Genomic DNA, 9508 nt, shown 5'->3' with positions numbered 1-9508 from the left:
TTACAGTTGGCTGACATAGATTTTACAATCAAAACCGGCTTGGTACATTACGAAGGAAATAACAAATAAAGCACATTGTAAACCCATGTATAGCCTTGTGTTGATAAACTTTGAGAAACTGCTTTTGCATTTACACATTCTCTGTGAAAAACAGATTGAACTGATCCAATAACTTGTCCAGTGTACTCACAAAGCAGTATTGAGATCTTGAAAAACCAGCATGTGTCCATATGAAGAATAATCCATGGTGGAATGAAAAAACATGAAATAATTAGCCACTTGCCCTGCGTTGATCAAGAGTAATGACTTCCTGAGTCCAGACTTGAGTGCAGAGGTCACTCAACATGGAATAGTCTCACACACATGATGTTCAAGAAAGTGGAACTGAAAGCGTGTATTTTCACAGGTCCTGCTTGAGGACTCGCATGTTGTCCACCAGGTATTCATTGTGTACTGACATGAACCTCTCTGCAGCCAAAAAACAGAAACAAAGCACAAGTTAGATTGATGCGGTGCATGATGCATACAGAGATAAACTCACAGCATTCTGGTGGTAAACTGAGCTCCAATGAACTATGCTTACCTCTAATTAGCCTTGACAAGACTGGTGTCGGAGTCATTGGGTCCAGACTTGACTGAAGACGGGGACAGAGTCTCATACAGACATGGTGCGATGTTCATGAAACTGGAACTTTGAGCAGGTGTTGTCGTAATCTCTGCTTGAAGACTCAATCAGGTGTTCGCTGTGGAAACAGACAGGAAATGTGGGGAACGAGAGTCGGGGAATGACATGCAGCAAATGGTCAGAAATTGAACCAAGCGACTTGCTGCATTTGCACCCATGTGGTATGCACCCTAACCATTTAGCTATCAGAGTATTATTATTATTATTATTATTAATAATAATAATAATAATAATAATAATAACATAAATCCTATATTTGTTTATATAGCACTTATGCGGTTGCAAAGTGCTTCTCACAACAAAAATAAAGAAAAAACAAATACAATACTGTTAAAACAGAAAGAAATTACAAAATGGTGAACAAGAATAGGTTAAAAAATTTCACAAAAAGGCCAATCTATAAATATGATTTCAGGAGCCACTTAAAACAGTTAACAGATTTAGCTTTAGGTTAAAATGACAATAAGCCTGCTGTAACAGAGCGCCCAGCCATCAGCCAATGTGTTTCCTGACCTGTTTAAAGTGTAACTAAACCCCCAGTTCTGAGCTAACTCCGTCCATTTCATAATTAAGTTCATAATTATGAAAAAATGCAAAAAAGTGGGCAGGGGGCTGAGATGGGGTGGTGGTGACGTGGTGAGGCAGGACAGCAGGAGTTGCTCAGTGACAGAGAAAAATGGAGAGCGACACAGAGACTATTTTGAAGATGAGGACTTTTCCCCTCCAGAACACACAGTTTTTAAATAAAGTTGTCTGAGTTTAACTCGGTTTATTGTAACGAAGACAGTTTTAGCTTCAGGAGCCAACAGCAGCAGAGCTTTTACTGAACCTACCCACTGAGCAGCGGGTGTAACCGGCTGAGCTCTGCCGTTACCAGAGCTGCTCCCACCTGCTGCGGCAGACAGGTGCCCGGCTCCTGCAGAGGTTCTGGTTACACTGCTATTTAACATTGTTAAACAATGTTTTACCAGCTGATAACTGCAGGAACAGATAGCCAACAGCATTGTCTGTGCAGTACTGGTACGTTCCTCAAATTAATACTTCAGCTGTAGGCTTGAGTGAACATCCTCAGAACTATTCCATCTATACTGGCTAGTTGCTGATCAGTTTGCTCATCTACCTATTTCAATACTGAGCAGTATTTTACAATATGCTGATTTCCAACACTTGTTATATTGCTGTAGGTTGTGGTATTTCCAACAAAGTTAAAATATCTCTGATATAATCATTTTAATACATTTTGCCTGAGAGAAGTTTGTCCTTTGTGTGTATTACGTTTCTTTAATACAAAAGGTCACTTAAGACCATCAGAATGTGGTGAATGCAACTGCAAGAAATAAGAATGAAAACATAAATAATGTTTTGTTCCAAATTCAGATGTTGATCAGAAAGAACAAGATTGTAAGAGAAGGTTTTGATGTTCCTAGTATAATGGGTAACCTCTTAAAGCAAAGCAGTCAGGGCCAATCAAGGACCTGTGTTTTGTCTGAGTTAAGATGGAAATTTGAGACATCCAATCAGTGATACAAGCATTTGCTATATCAAAAATGCAGTGTTCAAATTATGCATTTTTAACAGTGGATGACCTTTTATTTTTAAATATGTATGTTTTCATATTGTCAAATACACCAAATCAAAACATCAACAATTGTATAGTACACTGAACAAGAAATGCCTACACAGTGCTTACAAAAAGATTAACCTAAAGCCTTCTGTTAAATTAATGTACACTGACAGAACTGTACAACCACTTACCAGACTATTTATTATTGGGATCTGATGATAAAGGTAGACTAGTAGGACAACAAAGAGTTTGATGAGGTCCATGTCAAGTACAACCACTGGCAGACATAAGACCTGAAAGAGAGGAGATAAAAGAAGACAGGAGGACATGCATCCTCTTAAGTAAAAGATGAAATCATCTAAAGCAGGAACACTTCGGCTCTTTTCATTGCACAGGTTGCAAATTACGATCAAATGGCTAAATTCACTCAAAAACATAACAGCTGGGACGCCCAAGTGGCTCACCTAGTAGAACATGTACAACATACTGTTATCACAGCGACCAAGGTCTGAATCCGGCTTGGGCCCTTTGCATCCTCTCTCACCTCTGTGTTTCCCATCTATTTCTACTGCTGCTGTCCAATTAAGCAGAAAAGGTTTCCTGGGTGTCACAAAGGCCAGCAAGTTGTTCCCTCCAAGTCCACAACCACTCATAGGAGTTTGAATGCAATGCCTAAAAGGTGACAGGAGCAAAAGATTTACATTTTTACTTACAAGATAATTTATACAAAAGCATTGTGTGCAGATAATTAAGACAATTTACTCCACACTCCAAAATATTTGTTACATATATTCGGTTTACTTACCTTGGAATTCTTAGATCTTAGCAATGCCACCAGTCTTCAACTTACTCTGAAGTGTCAAAAAAAAAAACACTGAAACAAAGGCTCAAATGTTCTTCAGAAACAGTTTAATTTATTCGAACGCATGGATATCCAAGAAACTCTGCAAACTCACTGCTGGTATCAGATTATAACAAAAAAACAAAATTATAAAACTCCCTGCATGTAAAGTAAAGTCCTCCTGTTCTCTTTCTGGGTCAATTGACCCAATCTGCTTTTACGGTTCCTTCTTTCATCCCTTACTCCATCCTCCTTCCTTCCTTTCCTTCATTCCTACCTCCTTTCCTTCCTTCTTCCCCTCTGTCCCTCTTTCCTCCCCATTTTCTTTGCTTCTTTTCTCCCTCCTCTCTTCCTTTCCTCCCTTCTGTCCCTCCATTCCCCCTTCCTTCTTTCATCCCTTCCTCCATCCTCCTTCCTTCATCCCTTCTTCTTTCCTTTCCCTCCTCAACATTATGCCTCCGGTAAAAATGAGCCTTAAACGCTCCATATCTGCAAAATGTCTGCTTGCACTCAGCTCCAAAACACTTAAACAAACAGCGTGGTTCATTTCGATGAAGTTTACAATGAAGCACATAACCTCTCAATGTCTTAACCGACTTGCCACAGAAATTACAATTCAACATTTTGCCAAACTTGGGTAAACTCTCTGAAGATAACGTTAGTTAAGTTAACTTACTCTTAAATTAAACAAATACATGAAACAAAGTGAAGAATATCTTTCACTTACGTTTCCACGAGGCAGGAGTGCGTTGTGCGTTGGATTGAGCGCGCAGAAGTGGTTGAGTCCAGAGGAGTTCGAAAGTTCACTGCGCTCCGTTAATTGATGGCCCATCCGTCTGAGGGCACTGGGGCCCGCCCAACTGCACCTGCAGCCTCACGCAATGTTCTCAACGACGAGCTTCGTTTTTTTTGTTTTTTTTTTCAACCTTTTGGTTGGCTTGTTTGCAGGATCACAGCAGCTAGAATATTTTTTCTTTTGGTTATTTGCTGATCATATTTCATAGATAACACTATTGGGCCATAAAAACATTCTAAATGATTTTAATAAAAATGTACAATATGTAAAATCGTAGACCCTAGCTTCAACCAATTAATGACTAACAAGATTTAGTATATTAAAGTATAATTACAGTATATTAAAGAAAAGCCCCACAGATTTTTTTTTTTCTGTTATAGGTAGAAACACGAAATTTACTGTGGAAACTATCAAGACATGTGACTACATAGGAAAAAATATTTTTTTTGGATTTCACATATTTATCATGGCTTAATTTGTTGACAAAGTTGGTTTTCTTTTAAAAACGAATAAAAAAATCCCAAACATACGTTTAACTTTAATTTGGCAAGCTAAATATCAGATTTACACTGGATGACTACACATATTATCAAAATTGAAGTTGCTTTTAATCAAGTGGTACCAAGCATTTGATATATTGTAGCTTTCGAGAAACAGCCATTACTGCATCACATTGTTTTTAATTATTAGTCACAAGGGGTCTCTGATTTGAGCAGTTTTCACACAAAATTGTGTAAACATAGGTTCATATGTTCAAAACTATTTTGAATTTATTTTTCACTTAGGGACTGTGTAGACTCAATAAAAATCTATTATAAAAATTATTTTCCAATCAGTTTTCAGGGAGAACTGGTTAGGGAAGTAGCTCCACACCTATGCTTTCATCTTGTATTTTTCAGATTTTCAATAAAAGACATAACCCAGTCACCAGAATAACATTTTGGCATTTTATTTTCACAGGTACTGAATATATACAAGCTGATGACTGTGACCGTAGATTGCCATTTAGAACAGACCGGATCAGCCAAATCAGTACAACCTGATCTCACAAAAATCCGTGAAATGCCCACGACCTCTCACCACTATTTTCCGTGGTACCAACACGGAAAGTGGTATAATTCCGTGTGGGCACCACGGATATTGTACCATGCAAAGTCAAGGGGATCCGTGGTCGTGATATATACACGGATTATGACATTATTATTATTTATATATTATTCTTTGTTATAGTGGCTAAATTATGCGTTTTTGTCGCGCAAGGTACTGTTTGTTACTGTTAGTTTGTAAAAGCATGTTTTTAACGCTGTTTTAAACTTAAACTTAAACTTTATTTATTTATATAGCACTCTTTATGCAACACAAAGTGCTTTACAAAAATACATTAAAAAAAACAATCTCCCTTGACCCCCGCCCCCCCCCCCCCCATCCCCCCTCCCCACACACACACACACTCCCCGTACCCTCATTCATAAGACATACACACACATACACACAGCATACTATACAGATGCAGACCCACCCGGCACCCCCCACCCTTATAAAATGGAGTATGGCTGAGCACTGATAGACCAGGTGAGGAAACACCGTCCTATGGGAGCCATCCACACCGAGAGCTGTCCAAGCCCACGACTACAGGGGACGCCGCCGCAGAGACCCCGCGGACCCAGACAGAGAGGGGCCCACACCACGGCTATAAAGCCCTGGAGCAGGACCCCCAAATATCCAGGCCCTGGAGCAGGACCCCCAACTATCCAGGCCAGGACACTAGGACCCCCAACTATCCAGGCCAGGACAGCCCCCCGTAGGCAGACCAAGCTCCCGGCGTGGAGGGCCTCCATGAGGAGAACACTGGCGCTGAGAACTAAGAAACAATAAACAAGATATGAACAGAACTAAAAGGAGTGTAAAACATACTAAAAACAGCATAAATGAATGTTACTATAAAAGATAACTTATGGGCACTAACAGTGCCCATAAGTACACTGACAGTAGAAGCAACATTAAAAAATAAATGAGTAAATAAGTAATAAAATAAATAAGTAATTAATAAAAGCTTTAAGAGGAACTTAAGAGGAATAAAATGACATAGAGGAAAACATTAATAAGTAGTGCTAAACAAGTAAAAGGAGATTCAGTTAGCTAATTTAAAAAGGTGAGTCTTGAGCCGACCTTTAAAAGCATCGACAGTCTCTGTGGCCCTGAATTCCTCCGGCAGGCTGTTCCACAGACGTGGGCCATAAAAATGAAATGAAGCTTCACCAAAGGTTTTGGTTCTCACTTTGGGAACAGATAAAAGACCGGTACCGGAGGATCTCAGGGTCCGCGAGGGCCGATATGGTAAAAGCAGGTCTGAAAGATAAGAAGGGCCAAGGCCGTTAAGACACTTAAAAACAAGTAAAAGAACCTTAAAATCGGTTTTAGCAGTGTTTTATTGAGGTTTTCAGACTCCTAGCTAAAAGTGTTAGTGAACTATGCAAAAGAAGACACAAAATAGGCCCCATTCCATTAGTCAGGAGGCTCTGAGACCTATACGATTCTACACCCTCCTAACCAGCCAGGACGTTTTGGAGGAAACACTGTTGCAGAAGTCATAGAAGTCAGATTTTTTATATGTTGTTTGGGGGCATCCCCTGAACAGACAGACGTTAGTTTGGTGCAGATCGGACCTGTACTTTTCGATGGGCGGGGCTTTGAAACTTCACCTTTTCCAACATTCGAACGGACGCCGTTGCCAGAAAATTTGACCAAACCAAGTAAAACTTGACCTGTGGCCACCATATGGGGCCTTGATTATGCTTGCCAAGTCTCAACTCTGTGAACCCTCTGCAACGCCAACTAGCTATGTGGAAGTCGTACAGCCACGGGACCAAAAGATCCTAGAAAAGGGCCTTCTGCATTGCAACATAGTCAAAAATCAGCCTCCCAGCTCAAAGCGTTAGTGAATTATTCAAAAAACACCCAAAAAAGGCCCAAAAAAGTCACCACACACGGTGACCTTTGGGACTTCCGAAGGTCGCACGGGTCTGGACCTCGGCACAGTGGATGAGAGTTACCTCCTGATACAGAATCTAGAATTTCAGCCTCCTAGCTCAAAGCGTTAGTGAACTATGCAAAAAAAGACACGAAATAGGCTTTGCACGGCCGAAACGCAACACACGCGGTGACCTTTGACACTTCCGAAGGTCACACAGATCTGAAACTCGGCACAGTGGATGAGAGTCACCTCCTGATACAGAGTCTAGAATTGCAGCTTCCTAGCTCAAAGCGTTAGTGAACTGTGCAAAAAATGACACGAAATAGGGCTTTGCAGGGCCGAAACGCAACACACGCGGTGACCTTTGACACTTCCGAAGGTCACACAGATCTGAAACTCGGCACAGTGGATGAGAGTCACCTCCTGATACAGAGTCTAAAATTGCAGCCTCCTAGCTCAAAGCGTTAGTGAACTGTGCAAAAAAAGACACAAAATATGCTTTGCAGGGCCGAAACGCAACACATGCGGTGACCTTTGACACTTCCGAAGGTCACACAGATCTGAAACTTGGCACAGTGGATGAGAGTCACCTCCTGATACAGAGTCTAGAATGTCAGCTTCCTAGCTCAAAGCGTTAGTGAACTGTGCAAAAAAAGACACAAAATAGGCCCCATACCATTAGTCAGGAGGCTCTCAGACCTATACGTTTTTACACCCTGAGCATTAATAACTTGTCATAATCGAAGGAGAACTAATTAAAACGGATGTCCTTAACATAGTCACACATTTTTTTCTGCACAGCAATCACTTGACTTTCTTCATAAAAATGCATCTTTGTATTTATGTCTTAGTTTAGTTAGCATTTTGACAGTAAAATATATTTAAACATATATGTTTTACCTTGAAATTAACATTATTTAACAAAAATATACCCTTTAACATCTTTTTTTCTGTAGACATTAAGGTATGTTTTTGCTGAATGGTGAAAGGTTTTATATTGTAAATTTAAATGTACACATCAGAAAAATCTGTAATTTAAACAGAATAATACTGTCAATTTTAGGGTAATTACATGTTTGTGACATTGCAATATTTTAACATTGTTTTTGCCATATTTTTACAGTAAAATTGCGTGATTTCTACATATTATGGCAGTAAAAATCAAAGTTATGCACTGTTTCTTGTTTTAGGGTAATTCAATGTATCTACTACAGTGATGTACCATTTTAGATTTTATGATCTTTTACTGTTGCAATTTGATAGTTTTTTACTGTAATTTCTACAACGATTTTTTAAAACCGTTAACATCTTGTTTCTGTAGAAATGAAGGTATGTTTTTGCTGAATGGTTAAAGGTTTTATACTGTAAATTTAAATGTATACATCAGCAAAATCTGTAATTTAGACAGAATAATAACATTAATTTTAGGGTAATTACATGCTCATGACATTACGGTATTTTCACATACATTTTACCAACATTTCATATTTCACAGTAAAATTGTATGTTTTCTACATATTATAACAGTAAAAATTAAAGTTATATACTGTTTCTTGGATTAGAGTAATTCACTGTATCTACTACGGTGATATACTATTTTGGATTTATGATCTTTTACTGTTGCTATTTGTCAGTTTTTTACCGTAATGTCAACAAAAACATTTTACTATATTTTTAACATATTATTTATGTAGAAATTACAGTATGTTTTTGCTGAATGTTGAACAGTTTTATACTGTAAATTTAAATGTAAACATCAGCTAAATCTGTAATTTAGACAGAATAATACCATTAATTTTAGGGTAATTACATGCTTGTGATATTACGGTATTTTCAAATTAATTTTACCAAAAAATTATAATTTTACAGTAAAATTGTGTGATTTCTACATATTATTACAGTAAAAAGTATAGTTATGTACTTTTTCTTGATTTAGGGTAATATAATGTATCTACTACAGTGATATACTATTTTGGATTTTACAGTCTTTTACTGTTGCTATTTTACAGTTTTTCACTGCAATTTTTACGAACATTTCTTACAGTGTATAATATACATACAGGTGAAGAATATGGTGTAAAAGTTAATTTATTTCAATAATTCAACTAGAATATGGTGTAAAAGTTAATTTATTTCAATAATTCAACTAGAATATGGTGTAAAAGTTAATTTATTTCAATAATTCAACTAGAATATGGTGTAAAAGTTAACTTATTTCAATAATTCAACTAGAATATGGTGTAAAAGTTAATGAAAATACGGGACAAATCGCGTCCCGTATTAGTTCAATACGGGACGCAACATTTTTTTCTCAAATAAAGGACAATTCCGTATTTTACGGGACGGGTGGCAACCCTAATGTCATGTGACAAAGTTAGCAACCCCACTTTTAAGGCTTTGATTGTAGTGGGTCTCAGTATTCAGCATTTCAAATACAACATATACCCTATTTCATGGTTTCATCATATATTTACAATAATGAAGACAAAAATAATTAGATCACAGGGCACTTCTAAGTACTTCACTCTACTTCATCCTACACCCTTTCAAACAGGAAATATTTATCTACATATAGATTTGTCTCTTTAATTTGCTTTGTTTTGATTATGTTTTTTTGTGTGTTTTTGGTATATACATTTTATGTATTC

The 9508-nt window shown here is 37.8% G+C and overlaps 1 long non-coding RNA gene across 1 annotated transcript; it reads right to left on the bottom strand.

Moving 5' to 3' along the window:
* Positions 1-594: 594 nt before the first annotated feature.
* LOC133454602 (uncharacterized) lies at positions 595-2845 on the bottom strand. The gene is made up of 3 exons (XR_009783396.1): positions 2714-2845; positions 2441-2542; positions 595-743 (listed from the first exon to the last, which is right to left on the bottom strand). It is a non-coding gene; the product is annotated as an uncharacterized LOC133454602 (long non-coding RNA).
* Between the last annotated feature and the right edge of the window lie 6663 nt (positions 2846-9508).

Source organism: Cololabis saira, chromosome 11 (assembly GCF_033807715.1).
Source record: "Cololabis saira isolate AMF1-May2022 chromosome 11, fColSai1.1, whole genome shotgun sequence".
Classification (NCBI taxonomy): domain Eukaryota; kingdom Metazoa; phylum Chordata; class Actinopteri; order Beloniformes; family Belonidae; genus Cololabis; species Cololabis saira.
The sequence above is the reverse complement of the archived record's forward strand: the minus strand, read 5'-3'. Positions and strand labels throughout refer to the sequence as shown.